The 26,319-nt window shown below is 36.2% G+C and overlaps 1 protein-coding gene and 1 non-coding gene across 4 annotated transcripts in view; one reads left to right on the forward strand and one right to left on the reverse strand.

Moving 5' to 3' along the window:
* CCSER1 (coiled-coil serine rich protein 1) overlaps window positions 1–26,319 on the reverse strand; it is a 1,472,832-nt gene that overhangs the window by 1,007,029 nt on the left and 439,484 nt on the right. The window lies entirely within an intron of this gene.
* TRNAT-AGU (transfer RNA threonine (anticodon AGU)) lies at window positions 21,412–21,487 on the forward strand. Its single transcript has one exon. It is a non-coding gene; the product is annotated as a tRNA-Thr (tRNA).

Here is a 26,319-nt window from a genome sequence, read left to right on the forward strand (position 1 = left end):
CATAACTAAATAATCTACCCCCTGATTCTCATATATGTCCGTATATTCATTATTCTTTAGCATATTTTCTTGTATTTTAGTTACTGGTATATCTGCCTTATTCCACCAGTCTTCACTAGATTATAATATACTTCATGTGTAGAGACTGTATTGGAATACCATGATATAGATTCTGTTTATTTGCAGATCAGTCATTTATTACTTACTATGAGTCATACAGTAGATCCAATTGATTCTAGAATATCATTTTGAGTTTCACTACCAGTACAACTCAGAAAAGCATTTATTTAAAAATATTTTATTTATACTTATATCTACATTAACCAACAAGTTATAAGGAATACTTAGGATTAAATTTTGTGAGTCTTATTGTGCATATCTATCCTCTGTTGATTTTTACTTTTTATAACAAGACTAGATGCAAAATGACTATCTATTGATAGATATCCAATTAATTTAACTTATTCAGAACTATTACTCAAAATTCACTCTATTTAAAACAGCAGAGTTAGCCTGACCAGGCAGTAGAGCAGTAGATAAAGTGTTGGACTGGAACATGGAGGACCCAAGTTCAAAACTGCGAGGTCACCAAATTAAGCGTGGGCTCACCAGCTTGAGTGTGGGGTCGTAGGCTTGAGCGTGGGATCATAGACATGACCCCATGGTCACTGGCTTGAAGCCCAAGGTTGCTGGCTTGAGCAAGGGATCACTGGTTCAGCTGGAGTCCTCCAGTCAGGGCACATATGAGAAAGCAATCAATGAACAATTAAGGGACTAAGGAGCCACAATGAATAATTGATGCTTCTCATCTCTCTCCCTTAAGTCTGTCTGTCCCTATCTGTCCCACTCTTGTCTCTCTCTCTCTGTCTCTTGTCACACACACACACACAAACACACACACACACACAAAACAAAAACCAAAAAACAAATAAATTAAAACAGCAGTTAAACACTGGCCACTTGACTCAGTGGTAGAGCATCGGCATCGGCCTGGTGTGTGGAAGTCTTGGGTTCGATTCCAGGCTAGGGCAAACAGGAGTGGTGCCCATCTCCTTCTCTACCCTTTCCCCTCTCCTTTCTATCTCTCTCTTCCTCTGCTGCAGCCAAGGCTCCACTGGAGCAAAGTTGGCCCTGGTGCTGAGGACGGCTCCATGGCCTCCGCCTCAGGCACTTGAATGGCACCGGTTGCAACCGGAGCAACACCCCAGATGGGCAGAGCATTGCCCCCAAGTGCGCTTGCTGGGTGGATCCCAGTCAGGTGCATGCAGGGGTCTGTCTCTCTGCCTTCCTGCTTCTCATTTCAAAACATTTTAAAGTAGAAAATTATTGAGGTGCATGGGTCTTTAATATTTAAGTTCTCAGCTTTGGAATTCTATTTTTTAAAAAAAGGAGTTTTCTGATGTAATAATTAAAGTATATCTAAGAAAATACAAAAATATATGCATTATGGGATAGTAATCATGTCAGTCTCAGTATCATTAGGATTTTCTTGGCAATAATATAAAGAAAACCTATAATTACAAAAAATTCCAAATAAGATTTCAATTTAATATAAACAATAATATTGAATACAAAAAAATAATATTGAATACAAAAAAAACAAACACAAAAAAACAACTAAAGTTAAAGTGCCTTTTTGATGTATTGTATTATATTATTCATTTAACAATCACATACTTAATATCTACTATGAATCAGCTAGTGAACGATGCATCTTTCTTTTAACTATTTATATTTTATGAGAAGAAAAAAAATCAATGTGATATGGTGGTACAGATTAGCTCAATAATTAATCTAATCCAATCATAAAACATTATAACCTTCAGTCAGCTTCATAAATTTCTTATTTAAGTTTCTAGAATTGGCAGTCACAGGTCTTAAGCAGTAATGAATTTAAAAATTCTTATATTTGTAAGTGTGTAAATAAAATATTTCCAAGATGTATTGCTAATCATACCATGTTTTGTTACTGCAAATATACTCTAAAACTATTTAAATCTTAAATAAAGTATTATGTGAAAAGAAAAGAGAATGTTTATTTTTATTAACAAGTTTAAAAATAGAACATTTTAGATCATTTACTACATGTGGGTATACAATTTAAGAGCATAGTATTACAGTAAGGCAACTATAAAAACATGTATAATTTTTACATTTTTCTTTAAAAGCTTTGCTATGTGGTCCCACATTGAAGGATGGTAAACAGAAGACAATTTTTTCTATTACAATACAGTGTATATGAGTTGTAGAATTGTGCACCTAAAACCTGTATAATTTTTTAACCAATGTCACACCAATAAATTCAATAAAAACAAAAACATTTTAAAGTAGAAAATTATTGAGGTGCATGGGTCTTTAATATTTAAGTTCTCAGCTTTGGAATTCTATTTTTTTAAAAAAGGAGTTTTCTGATGTAATAATTAAAGTATATCTAAGAAAATACAAAAATATATGCATTATGGGATAGTAATCATGTCAGTCTCAGTATCATTAGGATTTTCTTGGCAATAATATAAAGAAAACCTATAATTACAAAAAATTCCAAATAAGATTTCAATTTAATATAAACAATAATATTGAATACAAATTGTTTGCTTATTAGAATGGATGATTAAGAATCTATGGTTTTCTATATATGTTTATATTTATTCTTCAGAGAAAAACAATCTCAGAAAACAATTTAAAGTATAAGTATACTATTTTACAACCTAAGAAAAGAGGAGCACCCTGGCTGGTTGCCTAGTGGGTAGAGCACTGGTCCAGTGTATGGACATCCCGAGTTCAATTCCCGGTCAGGGCACACAGGAAAAGAGACCATCTGCTTCTTCCTGCTCCCTCTCCCTCTTCTCCCTCACTTTACCTCCCACAGCCAGTGGCTCAACTGGTTTGAACATGGACCTGTATGCTGAGTATGGCTCCATTGGAGAGCATCAACCTCAGGCACATCTCCCTCAGAAGGAAGGAAGGAAATGGAAGGAAGAAAGGAAGGAAGGAAGGAAGGGAGGGAGGGAGGGAGGGAGGGAGGGAGGGAGGGAGGGAGGGAAAGAAAGAGAAACTTAGTGGTGAAAGCATGGGTTGCAGGAAGAGGAACAAAAGGCTTGACCCAGAATTTACCACTTACTGGCTGTATATCCTGAACAAGTTACACTTATTCAACTATTAAATAATGTGTTCATTCAACAAGTACTTATTAAGCAGGTCCTCATGTACAATGTCATGCATTTAAAAAAAATTATGATGCTATTAACAAATTTCTACAAACCTAGTGGCATAAAATTATATAGACATATTAGTTTACAGTTCTGTAGGTCAAAAGTCTAACATGGGTCTTATTGGGCTAAAATCATGGTGTTGGCAGTTTTGTGTTCTTTTCTGATGGTAAAAGGCGAGAATCTTTTTCCTTAGCTTTTTTGAGCTTTTAGAAGCTGCCTGCATTCCTTGGCTCATGAGCCCCTTCTATTTTCAAAATCAGCAATGAAAAGTTGAGACCTACTTATACTGGTTCATTATGGCACTAACTCTTCTTCTACCTTCCCATTTTACTTTTCAGAGCCCTTGTGATTGCACTATGCTCAAACAGAAGATCCCAAATGATCACCCCATCTCATGCTCCTCAATTCAATAACATCAGTAAAATGCCTTTTCAATGCATGGTAACATATAGATTACAGGAATTAGGATGTGGAATTCTTTTGGGGGTCATTATTCTACCTACCAGAGCATTTTCCTAGCAGTGTCAATAAAGTTTCTAGAAAGGTTCCTGATACCTTTTGCGATGCATGGTAACATACTCACAGATTATAGGAATTAGGGCGTGGAATTCTTTAGGTGGCCATTATTCTTCCTACCACAGCATTGTCCTAGCAGTGTCAATAAAGTTCCTGGAAAGGTTCCCGATAAACAATTTGTAAAATTAATTTTAGAAAAATTATTAACAATGAGATTTTTGTCTAAAAATAATAGAAATTATTCTGGTCCATAGCAATCTAAATGAATATTGTCCATTATATATCTGATTGATTTCAGTCTGGTAGAAAGAATAACCTTAACCATTATAGCTCATTGCCCTGTAGAATATTAAGTAATTTTGCACCTTGGTAAAACTATTCTTTACCAACATACATTGTATAAATTGTTGTTTCAGATACCTTGCAACATCTAAGTGATTGTCATTCTAAATGAATTTTATATTTATATATTTTTTTAATTTATAAAATGTGATAAGAGAAAATAATAAAGTCCAAAATGTTTTTGTGAGATTTAAATGAAATAATGTATTTAACAGAGAGTTTGACACATAGTAAACCTTAAATATATATATTATAGCTATTTGATCATTAATACCAATAATAAGAATTTCAGTAATCATTAACATATTACTGGGATATATGTAAATATAAAAATAGAGCTGATAAATCATGGCTTTGGCATGAACATTATTGGTCAAACACTGTCATGTTACTTTAATAATTATTTTTGAGACATATCTATGCTTTATCAATCAGCATTAAAGAAAAATCATTCACTATAGTAACAGAATTCTACATTGATAATATGTGAAATATACTTTTAAACATTAAAGTAATGGAGAAATTAATGGTTATTCTTCATATAACAGTAATTAATTAAATTTTCAAGAATAAGAAAACATGTTAGAATATGTTAAAACATTGATTTTCTTGTAAGCAATTTTAAAAAAGGATATTTTCTAAGTCTTTCATCTCATTTTTTAATTTTTTATATCAAGACAGTCAATCTGCATTTGTAAAAGTAATTTATAGTTTAATCAATGTTTAATTATAATGTTAAATAAATTAATGAGAGTTTTATTGTACATAAGAGGATTTTATCTTAGTTGAAGAACCTATTTACAATGTTTTATAATTTATATAAAAATCAATCTAAAATATGACTAGGTACATATATCACAGTTTGATATATTGCTCTGGGCATAGTTTAAATTGCCCAGAGCATTAAAAAATTTCATGTTAAAATCTGCTAATAAAGTCTGTGTTACATGGCATACTTCTTAGGATATATCTACAGTGACTGTTTTAGTTTTCTATTAGTACAAATTTAATGCCCTAAATAACAGCTATTTTTTAGTCAACAATTCTTTTGATCAGAAGTCTGTCATACAGTAGTTAGATTCTGCTTAGTTATTACAAAGCAAAAATCAAAGTGTTAACTGACTGGATTCTTCTCTGGAGCTTTTGGGAAAAAAAATCATGGTCATGCATTCACAATCGCAATCCACTGAAGAGTTAAATTCTTCAGGTTGAAGTAACTGAAGTCTTTATTTCCTTGCTGAGTTTCAACTGAAAATAAGCAACTAGAGGCTATCCTTATTTTATACCATGTGGTCCTTCTTCTTCATGCCAGCAAAAGCAGGTTACATCCTTCTCATGCTTGTTGTTTCTGAGTTCATCCATTTCTGACCTCTAGACCCAGACATAAAGGTATGCTTTTATTAGGTCAACCAAACTTGGATAATCACCCTATTTTTAAGGTCAATGATTTGGGATATTGATTATGTACACACATTCCCTTTTGCCTTGTGACTTAACCTAATCATAGAAGTATAAACTTCAACAGTCCTAGAAAATTATATACGGTATATGCATCAAGAGGTTGGGAATTTAGAAACCATTTCAGAATTCTGCACACCACAGTAGCATTTGGCATAATTGGCATAATTATAATCTTGACAGTTTTTTTATCTTAAATTATATGTTCTATATTATTGGGCACTAATAATGGGAATATATTCAAATTCAAAGTAAATTGCCACATATTTCAGAGGACATTAATTATATTTAATTCCTAAAATATTTTTACTTAACATTTAAAAGACTCTCCTTTGATATTTGTCAAAAAGAAATATTTTTTTCTGAAATATTTTTATCCATGGTTGATTTTTAACCTCTTATATTTAGCTGAAACTAAAAACAGATGTGCTAGAAAACTACATAAAAAGGTGTTCTCATTTGAGAATTGTGACCTTTGAGATAGAGGCAAGCTTGGCTGAAAATCAATACTCAGAACACATCTCTTCAAAAAATTAAAAGTTCAGTCATTATAGAATATGGATTAGCATTTTAGAACATTTGACAGAAAGTATGTTTTTTTCTTATTTTAATATTTATAAAAAAACATTTCTGAGCATATACAGAATTCATAAGAGTACACATCATTTCTGAATTTTAAGAATCTGAAAAAATGCATATAATAAACTGATTCAAAGAACTTGAGAAGAATTGGGTGTAAGTAGAGTTAATGTGAAGTACAATAAGAAAAAATAAGATCTAAGCATAATGAAAAATAAATTCAATACAGATAAAACAAACAATGTTTTTGAGAACTGAAAAATAGTATTAGTGATGATTCTTCAGAAGATTACTGATCAGCATATCAATCTAATTCTCAAGAGTTAAAGGTAGTGAGTTTGTAATATTAATCAATTTTTCATAGACTATTCAAAAAGTTGTCATTTTTCTCAAGCATGAATTAATCAGATAATTGGATCAATTTTCTACTTCACTCTTGATGTCTTAAAGTGTGAACATTATCATCAACATAATAACACCTGAAAGAGCTTCTTTAAATATGCATGTCTCCTGAAGATTACTGCCAAATTTGAATTAAACATATTTGATCTGCTGGACCATAGCCAAGAGAACAGAATGAGAGTAAATCCTATTATTGAAATTCACCATGCATGTCTGATAGAAAAATTCTTCTGTTTGAACCTGTGTTTGTGCATTGGTGTATCCAGTTTATAAACAATAGTTTTTTTAAATATTACTTAGCACTTGATGGTTTATAGAGTACTTTAACAATCATTATATAATTTGATTTTTGTACTAATCATGTGGAGTAGCAGTTTTTCTTTTCATGGAACCAACTCTTGTGCCACCAACTAATTTAGAACTCCAGGTTCAGCAAATTCTTCCTACCCAGCTTTTTAAGGGAACATTTGGAATTCTCTCATATGAAACTAAAACAAGACAAAATCACTTAGCTCATAAAGTTCATCAACCATTCCCCATATAATATTCTCCCTGTCAGATATGGCCAAAGTACTACCATACACAAAGAATTGCTACCACTTTTATCAACACTTCACACAAAAATCAATAATTTCTCCCCAAATATCGAACTTTTGTTTTAGGAAAATGGTTGAGAGATTAAACTGCAGCCTTGAGACAAGTCTGTGGTGTGGACTTCAGAACGCCAAGTCCTGCAGGGGCAGAATGCTGCTGTGGCCAGCACTACCATGATTGCTTATAGGAAGCAGCTGATCCCTAGAGCCATTTTCTAGAGGCTGCAGAGATCTCGGCTCTCAGTCCTAGAGGCTGGGAGTCCTCTGTACCCATCTATTTTCTACGTTGTGTCTTGTGTATTTTTTTCTTAAGTCCTGCAGCACCTTCCTTTCGTGCACACCCACTGCTGAGCTGGTCTTAGCACTTTGTACTAATGTAAAGCTATATATATTTTTTTTTTCTTAATTCAGCCTTCATTTACAAGGAATTCTCTAGAAGAGGTTCAATTAACCCTCATGCAAACATACTTTACCTCTGCCTGCTTTTCAGGCAAGGTTAATTAATGTGCCAAGGCATCTCTAAATTCCAGGATTGAAGAGAGCAAGATCATGGCAAAGTAGGTGAAAGGTACACTCACCTCCTCCCAGGACCAAACTGGAATTACAACAAAATTAAAGATTAATCTTCATGAATAACCAACTAAAGACTACCTGAATAGGTTCCACATAAAAAGCCAAATTGACACTGAGAGGAAGAGCAGAGATGTGGTAAGGGCTGGCCCTCCTCCTACAGGTGGTGGCTAATTTGAGGAGAGCTATCTCATCTGCGGGGGAATTTTTCCTGAGAAGTGTGGAACCTAAACACCAAGCCAGCTGCCCAGACTAGAGCACCAGAGCCTGAAAGAGGCGCCCACATAGCATTCAGCTGTGAAGAGCAGCAGGGTTTCTGTCCACTAGGGAAAGATGGCTAGAGATACAGGCATCCTCTTAAAGACTCAAAATTGCCTTTGCAGTCACTCTCCCTGGGCTCCAGTGGAGACAGGGTGGAGCAGACTATAGTCATTTGCAGAACTTCTGGAGTTTGTGGCTATGGGGAGAGACACAGGGAGGCAGTCACTAGGATCCCTGTGCTGAGTCATTCTTCTGTACTGCAGATGCCATATTTCTTGGGTGAAGCAGTCTCCTCCCTGTGGCATCAGCCTGGAGAAAAGTAATTTCCCTATCGTCGAGACTCCTTCTCACCCCATCCTGTGGAGCTTAGACCCTGATGAGGAGTCAGCTGTCTTGACCACGGAGTAGAGGTATGGGAAGTCTCAGGGAGTATCAGTGATTCAGCTGTCTGACTGTGGGGGAGGGACCATACCCCCCACCCCCACTTTCCTGTGAACCTGACTGGTGCTTCCACCTCAAAGGAGATCGATAGAACCATTCTTTTGGTTTTCAGTAGACTCACCCTTCTGGGTCCTGTAGACTCCACCTACCAAACTTCTAGTGGCTCCACCCAGCAGATGTAGAGGCAATATCTGAATCAGGCTGAATGGTATGACTCCGGGTTGGGGGTCACACTTACCACTTTTCCTGAAGCCTAACTAGTACTGCCCCCTCACAAAAGATCCTATAGCCTCATTGTGCCAACTCTGCCAGAGGTTCTTTCAGTTACTGAGCTTAACATCAGCTGACAGGTAGAGGCCAATAGAGGAAGATAGCAGGGTGCTAAGTGAAATAAGCCAGTCAGAGAAAGACAAGTACCATATAATTTCACTTATCTGTGTACTCTAATGAACAAAATTAATTAACAAACAAAATAGAAACAGACTCATAGATTTTGAGAACATACCGACAGCTTTCAGAGAGAAGGGGAGTTGAGGAACTGGGTGAAGAGGCGAAAGAATCAAGCAAAAAAAAAACTATTATAGACACAGACAACAGTGTGAGGATTGCAGAAGGGAACAGGGGGGGGTGAGAGGGAGGTGTAATAGTGTAGAGAGGGGACAGATGGTGATGGAAGGAGGTTTGACTTGAGGTGATGAAGCTACTTATAGATGATGTAGAATTGTGCACCTGATAAATATAATGTAAACATTATTACAAAGACCTGAGGCAGGGGCAGATATCCGGGGGATGAAGATTCAAGGCAAAGAGATTTTATATTCAGAGTTATAGGAACATCATTACGATCAATTTTAGAGCATTTTTATCATCCTAAAAAGAAACCTCATACTTATTAGCAGTCACTCATCATTTGTTTTCTCCCATCCAGATCTTGCAACCACTAATCTGCTCTATGTCTTTATAGATGGTTTTTAAAACTACACATGTACTCTGGCTGATGTGAAGAAAAGAGATTATAGAAGGTGCAGGGTAAAAGCAAGGGCACCAGTTACAAAGCTGTCATATTAAATCAGGCAATCCTGACTGAAATTCAATGGGATGGAGACTATAATTATGGTGTTTTACAGATGAGAAAACCAGAGCTGTGAGAGGTTGACTTGCCTAATTTTATGGCTAGGAAAGGGAAGGGAAGTAGTATGAATTGGGACCCAGTGTGTCAACCTTGGTACCCAGCCAATACTGGTCGTGCATCAAGAGTGGCAGTAGATTAGGTCAATGTGCCCAGTTCCTTTCACCTTTCTTTAGTCATGTGACTTTGCAGTGCCTCTAGCTGAAGGAGGTGCAGTATGTTCTTTTGCCCATTGAAGTTGGGTTTGGCCATGCACCTAGCTATGGCTGATGGGTTGTTAGGCTTTACAATTCTTTGTGGGATCGTCCTGTCCAGTCACACTTCTGCCCACACCATGAAATTAAAATTTCAGGAAGCCACTGCTTAAGGAGAACAGAAGACTCAGAAAAAACATGGATGCAGCCTCTAGTGTGGAGGCAGGCTTGGCTGAATTCAGCCTCAATTCACTGAACCCAAACCAATCGACTGTCTGAGGAGCAAGAAAAAATATGCAAGATGCTAAAACACCAAGATTTAGGGCATCATTGTTACATTCTGTCATTGCAGTAGATATTGACTAATGAAAGAACCAACCCCAAATCCTTTCAGTGTTATATAAATAATAAAATCACCCCCTGACCAGGGGTGTTTGCTTTCTAGAGAAATTAACTCCAGGATTGCAAGCAGTTAAGATCCAAGCCATTACATGCCTTCCTCTACTGAAAGTCAGCTTCCTTACTTAAATTTAACTCAAATTATAGACAGGGATACTAAGGTAAAAAATACTTTGGTCTAACAGGTAAATAATTTATTCAAGGTCACACAGAAAGCCAGAAACATGGGACCCATATGTTCTGTTATCAAATCCTAAGTTATTTAGGAACTGCCTCCAGAATAATTCTTGCCAAGTCTTTAAGAGTTAATTATATATTATGCATAATATATCCATTTCATACACACAAACACACACACATACATACAAATACACATTATATGTCTTTTTCCGTCTTAACAGTATCTTTCCTTGATGAAACTTGCATCAAGTAGAACCTCACCAAACAGATCTGAACCAGCTCTTTCCATCTCATGATCATTGCCGTATCATTTCATTTTTCTATTGAATGCCCTTAACAAAAATGAAGTATTAAATTAAACTTCTAAATAACTTTTCCTGAAATGAAAAATTGCTATTTATCTATCACATGTGCTCATATTGTTTTAAGAGTTTTCTTCAACCACTTTCTTTGTAGATTAGTACTGATTCCGTAATATATTATAATGAGGGTTAATGGGAAATTTTGATATACTAAAGATCTGTAATATAGTATTATAGATTAACTTTGCTACTATATATTTACCAACTCATTTTTGTTTCACATTTTATAGCTGCTTGAATCAAGAATTTTGGGTGAAAATATTATGCAATTTATTGTATAAAATATTATAGTAGATTTTTGAAGGTTAGAAAATAACTAAAATATTTTGGAATTATTTTCAGTGCAAAAGTTTAAATGAAAAGTCTTTTTAGTTAGGCCTTAGGAAATAAAGTACATAATCAGAACTGCCTTCTTGAAGATTCTGTTAAACTAGACATTTTAGTAAACTTTTTTTTATTTTTAATCAAATGAAATAAATACATGTGAACAGTTTTCCCTCTAATAGATGCTATATATGTAGAAAGAAATTTAATTTTTAGCAAGTATCTATGTCTTTGCTCTTGACTATCTTTGATATAATTTGTAACAAAGGAGTTCAGAAGTGTTTATTTAGGAGCCTTATAAAGGACAGTATTAATAAGATCTGTGTTCAAACTTTGAACATTCTCAAAAAAAGGTAGGTCTTGGCTTATGCCCACCAAGGCTTAAGTGAGTTTCCCTGGTTTACAACACTTCACATTTTACATCTGAAGAAACCAAGGTATGGAAAGAATAAATAGTGTTACTGGAGTTACATAGTAAGCAGGATAAACTGGAATTGATCTGAGGTATTCAATTACACAGTTGATTTAATTTACATATTCAGTGGCACAACTGTGTGAGCATATTTATATATATTTTTATATTTTGCAAAATGGTATAACTCAGCTACCCTATGCACTCCAAAAAACAGGAAATCAAAGTGCTGGAAAATCAAACAAACCTGATTTTATTCCCTATATAAAAATTATTTTTTTTAAATTGCTGTGAACTTTATCTTCACTTTTATTTACCCTCACTCTTTTTTTTTTTTTTTTTTTCTGAAGCTGGAAACAGGGAGAGACAGTCAGACAGACTCCCGCATGCGCCCGACCGAGATCCACCCGGCACGCCCACCAGGGGGCGACGCTCTGCCCACCAGGGGGCGATGCTCTGCCCATCCTGGGTGTCGCCATGTTGCGACCCTCCTGGGTGTCGCCATGTTGCGACCAGAGCCACTCTAGCGCCTGGGGCAGAGGCCACAGAGCTGTCCCCAGCGCCCGGGCCATCCTTGCTCCAATGGAGCCTTGGCTGCGGGAGGGGAAGAGAGAGACAGAGAGGAAGGCGCAGTGGAGGGGTGGAGAAGCAAATGGGCGCTTCTCCTATGTGCCCTGGCCGGGAATCGAACCCGGGTCCTCCGCACGCTAGGCCGACGCTCTACCGCTGAGCCAAATACCCTCACTCTTAAGTATGCATTTTTACTCTTACAGGAAAAGGAAAGAGAAAACCTGTGTAATAATAAAATTTACAGAACTATATGACTTTACTCATCTTTTCTTTGAAAATCCTCCTGCCCTATGAATAAAATTACCCTCCAGTTCCCCCAAAAGCCTTGATTTTTCAAATTGCACAAAAATCTCAAGCATGAGCTGAGTTGAAAGTGAATTACTCTAATAGTACCCCTATAATTTAAAGACTTACCTGTAATTTTTATCTCCAAAAGCCAATAAATCCCCCCAGGTGCTGTATATTAGCATTTTATACCATCTAGTAATTACATATTGCTTTTGAAAATAGTTATGAGACATGAGTGCAAGAAAGTATGGATAGTCTTTCTGAAAAATTATATATGAACAGATGGATACCACATAAAGTAGATTAATATGTTAATTGTCTAAATGGAAAAGCTTGTCATGCAATTTCAAGCTATTAATGAGATCAAGAATCTCAACTATGAAATAAAAAAGTGATGTTATGCCCTTGGTAACTAGATTTCTGCCCTTGCCACTTTGTCATTTTGTAGAATAATTGCTCCCACAGGAAAAAAAATTGCTAGATGAGAAAACATTTTGGAGAGCTTTTACCTCTGCATTGCTCAAAATGACTGTGCTTATTGCAAGAATATTATTAGCAGAGCTGCTAGGCCAGCAATAACACAAGCAAACAAAGACCATGAAAATACTCTTTAAATACCTGTTTTATTAGTAAAGTAACATAATTTGAACAATGGTAAACTTGTAACTTTGCATGTATAAAATTTAACCTTCCATGTTTATTTAGTTTTATATTTCAAAAATATAAGTCATTTTGAATAGTAAAGATGTTATTTATTTTCTTAACTAAAGAAAACTTTACTCAATTAGCTTTTCACTCCGTTTTACATATTTTATTTATGTCGCTGTACTTTGAACAAAATTATTTAGTTAATATTATAGACTATAAACTTTTGTTCTGCTAATATTTTATTTTTGTTTTGTCAAAACCTTTATTCTTCATTCACATCATAGCCTTAAGTGGTATCAGCAAAAAAAAAAATGCTTATAAAGAATCTTTATAATAAGACAATATCCAAGAGATACATAAAGACAAGTAAATACGAAATAGAATTAGGTGTCATTATGAACTATGAATTGATAAGGTCTAAAATGTATTCTGGTGCCAAAAGATTTGGAGCTGGTGCTTTATTTGTCACTTGTTAACTATGGGTAAATGAATAATCTTTAATCAATATAAGTATTGATTTACCTTTTAATATTGCAAAATGATAAAACTTACCAACAATTTTAATAAATAATAAACTTTCAAAGAAAGTTAAAAGAACATGACATTCAACAATATTTGTTTTTATAATGTGACATCAAATATAATTGTTGTGTAAATATTATAAGGACACCTCTTATCCTTAATTGAATAAATTTATCAATCTCTTTCAAATTTAAAAATTATCTTTATATAAATGTCTATTCACTATGTTGTATACCTGAAAAAATAATAAATCAAAATAAATATTGATTTTTTCCTTTTAAATATATATATATTTTATGAATTTTACTTTCCTTATTTTCTATTTCAAGAAAGGGAGGCAAACACTTTTTTTAATTTTTTGAATAGAAGTTATAACATTAAAGTATGCTTTACCGTGTGTTTACATTTGATTTTTAATTCTGTTTAACATATGAAGTATTCAGAATAACTTTTTTTGGAAGGGATGAATATTAAACCAATCTGATAACAACCAACCAGAGAATAAGTCAGTAATTAGCAATGACAATAGTACCTGCACAGTGTGTTTTAAATTCATCTTCACAGGCAAGTCTTTCCTCATGTTTAGTGGTTTATTGTCATTTTAAAACCATTTCCAATGGTGCAATAATAAAGTAAAATTAAAGTCCTATAATGACTTGGATAAATAGAAAAATATTTTAAAAGGCAGACATGAACTTGTAACTGCCCTCCTGCTGTTTGTGGCTACAGGTTACCTGATAAACTTAATTCAATGGCTATACTATTGCAAATAGCAGGGTAACCCAGTTTAGATTCTAAGGCACTCTTTGTAAAACTAACACATGGCTTCATATACACTCTAGGGGGGAGGATTCAATTCCTCTTTCTTATTGTAGAATCTGGAAATATAGACTCAAAATAAATTACTAGACATAGTTATGAATTATACCTATTGGAATAATGTGCTTTAATCCAAAGTTTTAATGTTCAGCCAAGAGGGAGCTATTTGACTATAGGAGATTTTACACACCTTTCAGCTAGATTAAAGATAAAAACATTAAAGTTAACACTTAAGACATCATGAAGATTTGCGGTACTGTCTAAGGCGCCACAGCTCCATAAACCAGTGAAAGAATCATAAATGAGCTATTTCCTTTTCAGACTGCGTCTTGGTGAGTAGCTTTTAAAATAATAATTTCAGAAAGTCACTAAGAGTTGTGTAGAATAAAAATTACCTTACAGAGGTGAGGTAAGAGTTAGAATAGCGCAAACAATAATGACATGTATCTTGTGTTTCTGGACAGATCTATGAAAGGTGAGTCAAAACATATATATTGTATAGTATTTTGTGAAAGCCCATTGCCATGGGTTTCTGAAACAGACTTTATTTGTATATCAACATGATAAAATCATAAATGAGAACAAATACCCAGTGAGAACAGTTTAATACTAAGTGAATTAACGTATTTTGATTAAAATAAGCAACTGACCAATTCCTGATTATGGATAAAATCACCTGCCAGATGATTTGAGCTAAGCCTCATTTCATGTTTCTTCAGGCTTTTTAAACAACCAGGAATCATTTTAAACAGCTATACACAAACCAGATTAATAACGTTTTCAGTCATTGAATAAGTTATAGTAAAAAAGAATCACCTTGTTAAAAAGAATATCAACTTATTAATAAAGTAGTTGGAAATTTAGAATAGCATTATTAATACTATTGTTCAAGAAAAAAGTATTAACTAGCAAAGTTATATTAGAAAGGCATTTCAGATTAATAAGGAGAATGAATATTAGGTGAAAAATTTCTAATAAATCACACATTTAATTGAAAGTTTAAAATCCCTACAAAGTGCCATTAAGGGCCCATGAAGATGACATTGATGTAGATCAAGCACATCATTTTTATACTGAGCAGTGTAATATGGATAACAAACAAAGTGTCAATAAACAGTGCAGCTCGCCTTTCAGGGTCCATCTCTGTCTGGACTGAGCAATTTGGACCCACTTGGTAAAGTTGTACAGTCCCAATTAAGTACTGATGGGGCAAATCTGAGTCCTGTGTCTGGATGGCATTTCCAATAGTAACCAAAATTCAGAAACTCTGGCCCTGGTCGGTTGGCTCAGCAGTAGAGCGTCGGCCTGGCGTGAGGGGGACCCGGGTTCGATTCCCGGCCAGGGCACATAGGAGAAGCACCCATTTGCTTCCCCCCCCCTTCCTCTCTGTCTCTCTCTTCCCCTCCCGCAGCCAAGGCTCCATTGGAGCAAAGATGGCCCAGGCGCTGGGGATGGCTCCTTGGCCTCTGCCCCAGGCACTAGAGTAGCTCTGGTCGCCGCAGAGCAACGCCCCGGAGGGGCAGAGCATCGCCCCCTGCTGGGCAGAGCTTCGCCCCTGGTGGGCGTGCCGGGTGGATCCTGGTCGGGCGCATGCGGGAGTCTGTCTCACTGTCTCTCCCCGTTTCCAGCTTCAGAAAAAAAATAATAAAAATTTCAGAAACTCTGATTATTTGTTATCCATTGCTTCAATTTAATCTCGAGTATTTAGAGCTAGCAAATAGTCTGGCTTCCTGAGAGAGGGTCTCCTGGTTTCCAGAGAGAGGGTGGCCATGTACTGCCCCGTTGTGTTTTCCCCTAGATGACACAAAACATAGCCTTTCTGTTTGAGAACAGAGGTCCAGCAAATCACCAGTTATATCCAAAATCTTATTATGCTAGCATGTATTATTACGGGCTTTTACTATAACAGTGAAAGAGTGCTGCTGGCAAAAAAAAACCAAAACAAACAACAACCAACTTTAGCTGTCAGTCTTTGACAAAATCAGCTAAGGAGAGATCGCTAGGGCCCCCAGATCCAATTACGGGTCAAAGCAGGTATAGTATAAAGGCCAAAACCCCTCAATCCAATCTGCCATCCTAGTTTCAGAGTTCCCAATGGGGTCAGCTGAGGCCTTTGTTGAAACTGAATTGCAGGTCTACTCCCTTTATCCGATCTGCCTTCTTCTGTTCTATTTCAAAGGTGATTTCCAAATCACTCCCTACAACATCTCCAAAGAGTTATTCACCATCTAGGGCAGGGGTCCCCAAACTACGGGCCCGCAGGCCGCATGAGGCCCCCTAAGGCCATTTATCCGGCCCCCGCCGCACTTCCGGAAGGGGCACCTCTTTCATCGGTGGTCAGTGAGAGGAGCATAGTTCTCATTGAAATACTGGTCAGTTTGTTGATTTAAATTTACTTGTTCTTTATTTTAAATATTGTATTTGTTCCCGTTTTGTTTTTTTACTTTAAAATAAGATATGTGCAGTGTGCATAGGGATTTGTTCATAGTTTTTTTTTATAGTCTGGCCCTCCAACGGTCTGAGGAACAGTGAACTGGCCCCCTGTGTAAAAAGTTTGGGGACCCCTGATCTAGGGAATTAGAACCTACAGAAATATTGTTAAGGTAAAAAGTGATTAATACAAGGGGTGCAGCTAACTTTGGACAGCATTCAGTTTAATTTCATAACTTTATCTAGAGAGCTTTAGTTGCTTAGAAATAAAAATATAGAAATCAAATAATGATGTTTAACCAGGTTTGATGCTTAGAAGACAGTGTGAAAGAAGCAAAAACAAAGCAGTGCAGTGGGCCCAGGCCAACCAAAGCCAGAATCCTGCTTTGCCTCTCAGTAGCTAGGTGGGAGCAAATACACTATAAAATCTCTTTGAGTAGACCCTACACTGGCAGACCTTGGGCTGTATTTGATTTTGCTTTGTTGGGTTTTTTAAAATTTTTTCATTCTTTCTTTCTTTCTTATTGAGAGGCAGGAAGTAGACAGACTTCCGCACACACCTTGACCAGGATCCACCCAGGCCCACTAGGGATTGATGCTTTGCCCATCCGGGGCCCTTGCTTATTGTTCAGCAACTGAGCCACCTTAGCGCCTGAGCAAAGGCCATGGTGGAATCCTCAGCACCTGGGGCCAACTCACTCCAATGAGCCATGGCTGTGGAAGGTGAGAGGGAGAGGGAGAGGGAGAGGGAGAGGGAGAGGGAGAGGGAGAGGGAGAGGGAGAGGGAGAGGGAGAGGGAGAGGGAGAGGGAGAGGGAGAGGGGGAGAGAGAGGGGGTGGAGAGAGAGAAAGAGAGAGAGAGAGAGAGAAAGAGATAAGGGGGAGGAGTTGACAAGTAGAAGGTCACTTCTCCTGTGTGCCTTGATAAAGAATTGACCCAGGACTTCCACATACCAGGTGATGCTCTACTGCTGAGCCAAACAGCCAGGGCAAAATGGTTTGTTTTCTTTTCCTTTCTTTTTATTCTTTATTTTGGTTTTTATTTAATTTGTTAAAAAACACATTCAATTGCAGGCATTCAATAGAGGGATATTTCATAAAAATCCACATATTCAGTTTCTCTTTAAAGACCAAAAATTGAGTAATGCTTAGCTTTCATGACTATACAGTAAGAATCATTCTAAGTGGCAGCAGCCCCCTGTTTACTATGAAAAGTGTTCACCCACTTTGACACCATTTTATATTGTTGCACAGCTATTTCCATCATATATTACACTTGATAAATTATTTCACAATTTGAGTTATCTGAAGGTAATGTGATCTATCTTTTAAACAGAGATCTTGCCAGTAAAACTCCCAGCAGAGGTCCAAGTATGTGGTAGATACTTGCTAGAAATTGAATTTGTATGTTAAAGCCCTAACCTCAAATTTTATTTGGAAAAGGGGCCACTGGGAGATAATTAAGTTTAGAGAAGGTCATGAGGGTGTCTCACCAGAGAGTTTACATTATATTAGTAAAGTAGGCTAGGTAGGAAACAGGTGAGTCCAAAAGTGAGGTGATGTCCTGAAATTTATTTACAATAATTTTGATAAATTATGTGTTAATTTTATTTAATTTTTAGTAAATGTGTCCATTACAAATGCAAGGTTACATAATAATACTACTTGTATAGATAATATTTTAGATTGTCTCATTCATTGATTGCCATTCAAACATGCCAGAGAAAGACACTGTAGCAAATTCTCTGAATTGTTGACAAATATTTTTCTTAAAATAATCATTAGTCTCTAGAAGACTTTTTTCAATTCAAGCCTATTTCAGTGGCAAAAATGTAGAAGTTATAATCTTTTTAAATGCATCTTCATTTGCTATATAATAGCAAATGAACTGAATATTACCATTGTTTTAAATAACAATTGGAATTATGCTTGAAAAGGAACAGAAATAAAAACATCTCAAAATGAAAAAAATTGTAAACTAGATACTTTAAAGTTTAAACTAAATTCCATCTTTTTCATAAGTTTTAACACTATATCACATGTTATATATTATATATCACATAATATATAATCATATATTAAGTATATGTACTAAATACTTTTAAAGTATCTGTACTTGAGAATATAAGAAACAATGTTAAGTGATATATAAATACTTTGCCACATTGTGAAAGAAACATCATCATAGTTTGCTAGATCATCCTTCCAAGAAAGAAAAAAAATGACAGAGAAAAATGCTAACGTGCTATTCTGCTCTTCATTATTGCTAATTGAATCCCTACTTTTTATTCATTTATACTTAATATCCAGATACTACATGATGAATAAGTCATGATTGCTGTAGTGTAGATATGACAATTTTGTACCTTGATTTTCTTGCCTTGGTTATAGGTAGGAGGGTCAGATGATCCTGTTCTTGTCATAAAACTGAAGTGTAAATCTGCTTGGAGGGTATCTTGGAAAGCTTTTGACATCCTGACTAAAAGTGAAATAAATGCATCCTCTTTCTTTGATTTTAGATATGACAGTTGTTGCTGAGGCAGTCTGCTGCCTAATAAAACCAAATTGCTCCATTTTATTTTAAAATAATAACCAATGCTCATAAAGACTTTAGTATATGCCAGACAGTATGCTGTGTGGCTTATTTGCATTTTACCTCATGTAATCTCAACAGCCCAAAGAGGAGATATAAATATGATCTACGTTTATCTATGAGCACACTGAAGCTCTGCAGGAAAAATTGACTTGCCAGTGGTCACAAGACCTTGTCAATAAAAAAAGCTAGGGTGGCACCATAGATTATATGACACCAACAACATGATCTTATGTATCATAATGCAAAGCTTCCCTGCATTTACATAGAAAATGCCCACTGCTCAGAAAGTGAATAGAGTCACCAAAACATCAAGAAATTGTAAGATTGTTATTTCTGCTGACACCTTTCTTTGATTATAATTTATCATTAATGACTACACTCTTTATTAAGAGTTATTAGTTAATCTAAATGGTTTTTCTCCAGTCATAAATCTTTCATGATCTTCAGGGCAGTTAGTTACCAGAATCCTTCCTGGAATCCAAGCCTTATACACAGTCTTTCCTTGGGGACCATGATGAACTCTATTTTAAGAGTGTTTCTGGAAGAACTGCAAGATCTCATATAACCTTAGATATCCCCCTGCGGGGCTGCCCCATTGAAATGCTGGTAAATATATCCTGAAGTTTCCTCCTCAGTTAAGGCAACAAAGACAGGTGATGTTTATCAAAAGTCACGAAAAAACGCAGAATATTGAGAAAACATAGAAGTGGGCACAGCGACTGTATCAGCTGTTTTCCCATTGCTCTTCCAGATCTCTTCCCATACTCCATGGCCTGGTATCTGCTCTGGTGGATTAGCCTGCCTACGCCACATCAGCAAACTCCTTTACCCACTGGCTACCTGCTAGGTTTAGCCAAGGGGGAGAAGGAAGGGGATGGCAAAGCTGGATTCCCCTGGCTCCTTCCCAGGCATTCTGTCCAATTAGATGCATATGCCTCACTAAGATGAAAATTTTCCTCAAGCTTGCTTTCTGCTCAAACTTTCTTCTTCCTAATGAAGGTTAACTTCTTTTTCCACTTGTCTTTTCAGACCTAATAAAGGTAGCAGCCTTAATAATGCAATAAACCCTGTGACCTTCCCACATTTTACCCATGCCTTTGCAATAGTCCCTAATAATCCCTTCCCAACTTACCCAATTTGTGTACCCTTTTCACCCTTCAGAAACCCTGACTGACATAGCTAAGACACTATACTTATAGTTGAAAAATTAAAAAGTATACACTAGAATCTATGTAAACACATAAACTAAAAAAAAAAAGTATATAGCAAAGAATGTTTAAGAAAAATGATCAGTAAGAATAAATACCAACGTGTAAATGCCTTAAATGTCTTTTTTTTCATTATAACTGTATATAGCAGAAAATGTTTGGACTGGTTGGAACTTTTTGAATAACCTTGATGTTGAGAAAATATTGAAAGAGAGCCTGACCAGGCGGTGGCGCAGTGGATAGAGCGTCGGACTGGGATGCGGAAGTACCCAGGTTCGAGACTCCGAGGTCCCGCACGGGCTCATCTGGCTTGAGCAAAGAGCTCGCCAGCTTGGACCCAAGGTCGCTGGCTCCAGCAAGGGGTTACTCGGTCTGCTGAAGGCCCACGGTCAGGGCACATGTGAGAAAGCAATCAATGAACAACTAAGAAGTCGCAACGCACAACGAGAAACTGATGATTGATGCTTCTCATCTCTCTCTGTTCCTGTCTGTCTGTCCCTGTCTATCTCTGCCTCTGTAAAAAAAAAAAAAAAATATTGAAAGAGAATGTCAGTACAGAAAGTACATAAAAATATAGTAGGATTTCTTTGCTACACTTGATTTTGTATGAATTATTTATTTAAAGACAATGTCAATATAACCATTTTAAAATAAGTAAAATTCTATTGTCGAAACTGAGGAGCAATGTCTTGAGAAAATGTGTACAAAATCAATAGCACTATTTATTATAAGTAGTTGCTTCTGACCCTGCCTTAAACTACACTATTGCTAAAATCAATATTCAGTTAAAATAAAACGCTTGAAAACATTTTTAGTGAGTACTAAAAAAACAAAAGTATACCCATCAATGTAATATTTTTAAAAAAGAAAAGTAAATTAGGCCAATTTATTCTAGTAGCAATATGATTGGTAATAGAATCATAATCATCTGTTGATATGTTTAGAATCTCAAAATCGGCCCTGGCCGGTTGGCTCAGTGGTAGAGCGTCGGCCTAGTGTGCGGAGGACCCGGGTTCGATTCCCGGCCAGGGCACATAGGAGAAGCGCCCATTTGCTTCTCCACCCCTCCGCCGCGCTTTCCTCTCTGTCTCTCTCTTCCCCTCCCACAGCCAAGGCTCCATTGGAGCAAAGATGGCCCGGGCGCTGGGCATGGCTCTGTGGCCTCTGCCTCAGGCGCTAGAGTGGCTCTGGTCGCAATATGGCGACGCCCAGGATGGGCAGAGCATCGATCCCTGGGGGGCAGAGCACCGCCCCTGGTGGGCGTGCCGGGTGGATCCCGGTCGGGCGCATGCGGGAGTCTGTCTGACTGTCTCTCCCTGTTTCCAGCTTCAGAAAAATGAAAAAAAAAAAAAAAAAAAAAAGAATCTCAAAATCCCCTAACTCTCCATTCTCTGAAGTTTCCTGATTCCTATAAAAATCCTTGCTCTATACCTCAATTATTCTGGTTGCAAGATAATGGTTAATACACAGTTATGAACAATATATGATATACAAATCCAAGGTATGTATTAGTCACTCAGTAATTTTAGTTTACTTTCATACACCATGGATGCCAACTCTAGAATAATCTCTTAAATCTTCTGCTATGTCTCCTTGAAATTTTAAAATTTGTAAATCTAGATTATTATGGGAAAGAGGCCTTTCATAACTATAGCAAGAGAATAACAGAGCATATACAATGCATACTTTTAAACCAGTAGACATGCATCATATCTAATACAACAAGTTCTTATTGAAAGAGGGTAAACGCTTTTACTTATATTTGTTAATAAATGGGAATGAATATAATTAATCACATAATAGAATTTACTTATTTATTTTTATTAAGTGAGAGGTGGGTAGGTGGGAAAGCAGAGAGACAGACTTCTGCATGTGACCTGATGGGGACCCACCTGGCAAGCCCCCTATCAGGTGATGCTCTGCCAGAGGTGGATTAAGGTCGGTTGAGGCCCTGGGTGGAGAAGAAAATACTGGGCCCTTTAAAAAAAAAAGAGAGAGGGAAAATAAAAATACATGTTAACAATATTTTAAAATAAATAAAAAATATTATGTACTATTACTGTTAAAATTGCATATATGAAACCAAACTTGGTGTCATTAGAAAAAAGTGTAAAGTTGGGGTTTTGAGGAGCCCTTCAGAAGTCGGGGCCCAGGTCGGGCAACCAGTGCGCCCGCTGTTTAATCCGCCTCTGTGCTCTGCCCATCTGGGGCCTCTGCTCTGTTGCTTGGCAACCGAGTTATTTCAGCACCTGAGGTAAGGCTGTCCAGGGCCAAGTTGCTCGAACCATGGTTGTGGAAGGGAAAGAGAGAGAAAGAGAAGAGGGAAGGAACAGGGCTGGAGAAGTAGATGGTCGCTTCTCCTATGTGTTCTGACTGGGAATTGAACCAGGGACATTCACACATCGGCCGATGCTCTGCCACTGATTTACACAGCCAGGGCTACATAACAGAAGTTTAAATAAAAGTGTTTAAGCTTGAGACTTCTTTAAAAATGTGCAATTTAAATTTCAGTTTTCTATTATCATTCAAAATCCCAGTAATGACATCAATAAAAATTCAGTAAAATGAACTATTATTTAACTAGCAGACTAAAAATACTAAATATAATTGAAATTCCAATGCTTCCAGTAGATTCTTCTGTAGTATTCCTAGTGTTCCTAGATACAATAAGAATTTCATAGCCCTGGCTGGATAGCTCAGTTGGTTAGAGCATTGTCCGGAAGCACAGATATTGCCAGCTTGACCCCGGGTTAGGACTCATACAGGAACAGATTGATGTTTCTCTCTCTCTTTCCCTCTTCCTCTCTAAAATCAATATAATAAATATTTTTTAAAAAATTCACAATTAACTAGATAAATTGTATTTATGCCCTCCCTTATTTAAAAATATATATATGGCCTTGGCCGATTAGCTCAGTTGATTAGAACATTGTCCCAAACACCAAGGTTGCAGGTTCAATCCTCTGTCAGGGCACATTCATACAAAGTGACCAATGAATGCACAACTAAGTGGAACAACAACATAAATCCTTCTCGTTCTCTCTAAAAAACATCAACCAATATAAAAAGCAATTTTTTACACATGTAGTTAATTTCTAAGTTAAAATTGTATTTGATATTCATTCCTGAATAAAAGTTGGTTCTAATAATTGTTATATTGTGGGCTGTGGAAGTTTGCTTACATATTTTTCTCTACCACAATTCCCTATGGTCTATTCATGTTTATATCTCTAGCTCACAGCCTAAAACTTAACACACAGTAGTCATACAAACCTCTCTTTTTTGTGACTACAGGTTTGCTTTCCTTGCTCTAAATGCAGTCTTCTATTTTCTCTTATTGAAATTCTTGGCCCTGGCCAGTTGGCTCGGTGGCAGAGTGTCGGGCTGGTGTATGGATGTCCAAAATTTGAATCTGATGAGGGCATACAGGAGAAATGGCCATCTGCTTCTCCACCCCAACCCCTATCAGTTTTTCTCTCTCTCATTTTCTCTGATTCTCCTCCTGAAGCCATGGGTCAATTGGAGCAAGTTGGCCCCAGGCACTGAGGATGGTCTCATGGCCTCCACTTCAGGTGCTAAGAAGAGCTCAGTTGGAGCAACAGAGCAATGCCTGGATGAGCTGAGCATCACCCCTTAGTAGGCTTGCCTGGTGGATGCCTGTCAGGACGCATGTGGAAGTCTGTCTCTGCAGCCCCTCCTCTCACTGAATTAAGAAATATATATTAATGTATATTCATTTATATATAGCTATATACAACATTTAGATATAATTTGCCACTTGATAACTTAGATTTTTGTAAGTATGTATCTGCTGTTTATAAGATCTGATTTCTACAATCCATTGTTCTTGTTCTTTTATCTATACTTTTAGGAAATACTTAATTTTTTATATAAGGGCCAACAAAGTTCTGTTGGCCCTTATATAAAAGGGCCAACAGTATAAACTCTCATCTGCTTTCTATTTTTCTTAAAAAGTTAATGTTTTATTTCTATCACTTAGCTTAATTAACTTACTTGTGGAAGTTTTCACATATGTGTGCCTATCTACCTTTATAGGAATAGTGGAAACTATAGCAAAATATCTTACTTTTCCCCTCCTGAAGAATGATTTAAGATCTTGGCATAGTAAATGTTGGTTTTTTGTTGTTACTTTTGTTATATTTGTTCTGTTTACATTTAATTGCATATGTACCACTTAAAAGATTTGAGAATTGACTACTGTGCATATTATGACTACCAGTGGGTCCTGAAATGACCAAATGAAAACACATTTGGGTCCTGGCCGATTGGCTCAAGGGTAGAGCATCAGCCAGTGTGTAGATGTCCTGGGCTGGATTCCTGGTCAGAGGACACAGGGGAAGTGCCCATCTGCTTCTCCACCTCTTCTCCTCTTGGTTATCTCTCTCCTTTTTTATCTCTCCTCCTGCAGCCATGGCTCAGTTGGGGCAAATTAGCCAAGGGCTGAGAATGATTCCATGGCCTCTACCTCAGGTGCTAAGCAGAGCTTGGTTGCTGAGCAACAGAGAAATGCCCCATATGAGCAGAGCATCACTGCCTAGTGGGCTTTCCTGGTGGGCACAAGGAGGAGTCTGTCTCTGCCTCCCCTTCTCTCACTGAATAAAATAAAATAAAATAAATAAAATAAAATAGAAAATACATTTGGATGTTTAAATTTTTACTATAATGTAAAATAATTTGCTGTCCTAAGTAAAATGCTGTGTAAACTACGTTTTTGCTATGAAATCTAAGATGTTTGTAATTAAAATTCTTAAAAATAAATTTATATTTCATTCATCTGTATTGATATACTTTTAAAACAATATCTTGCTTAAGCCAGTGATCATTATTATCAATCAAAATATAAATTTGACAATAATTAGTAAATTTGATTACTACTAAATTTTTTAGGTAAAAGTATGTAATTTTCAAAAATAACAAAGATACTTTGCATATACATATTTTTAAATACCTTTTTTCTTATGTTCAAATCATTTTGATATTTACAAAGGTGAAATTAAAATGGAAGTTTTATTTGAAATTGGGATGAATATAATCTCATATTAAGCATGTTCTCCTGGGAAGTGAATCAGAAACAGCAATAACTGATGGTCAAAATAATGAGCTTTAAATATTCAATTGCAGAGGTCTACTGGAAAGTTCTGTCCGTTTTTGGAATAAAACAAAACACAAATTTTTCTTACCATCAATAAACTTTATTAAATAATATAATTTCCATTATTATTAATGATTTCTTGGCAGCGTGAGGGCAATTTGTATATCCCATTTTTGAAAAATGTTTTATCTTTTGATGCGAAAAATTGAACCAGTGCTTGTTTGATATCTTCTTCATTTTTGAATTTTTTTGTCCTTCAAAAAATTTTGTAAGGACAAAAACAAGTGATAGTCAGAGGGTGCTAAGTCTGGGGAATATGGTGGACACAACAGACATGCTTCTGTAGCATTTCTTCCTTGTTGAAATTCGTAAAAATTACAGTGTCATAAATGAACTTTATCAGTAGCCATGGGTACACTATGGCTTCACACATAAGACTAATGTGAATCAACTTTGTTTTAGTTAATTTGCTACATCAGTATGTATACATTAAGTGATAAAAATAGAGGGGCACACATGCGCCAAATAAACATGTGCTTACATGTTGAAACTTGTGATAGAAATGGACAGAACTTTCCGGTAGACCTTATACAAATAAAAGTAGCTGAATATTTTAATAGAAGGTAAGTAGAAGTCATTGACTGTAAAAATATGTCTGAATAATATTTATGGATATATAATATACCTACATATTTTTTATGTTTCTACTACTATGTATCTAATATGAAAACTGTCAGCATAAGTCTTCTCTT

Source organism: Saccopteryx bilineata, chromosome 5 (assembly GCF_036850765.1).
Source record: "Saccopteryx bilineata isolate mSacBil1 chromosome 5, mSacBil1_pri_phased_curated, whole genome shotgun sequence".
Lineage (NCBI taxonomy): Eukaryota > Metazoa > Chordata > Mammalia > Chiroptera > Emballonuridae > Saccopteryx > Saccopteryx bilineata.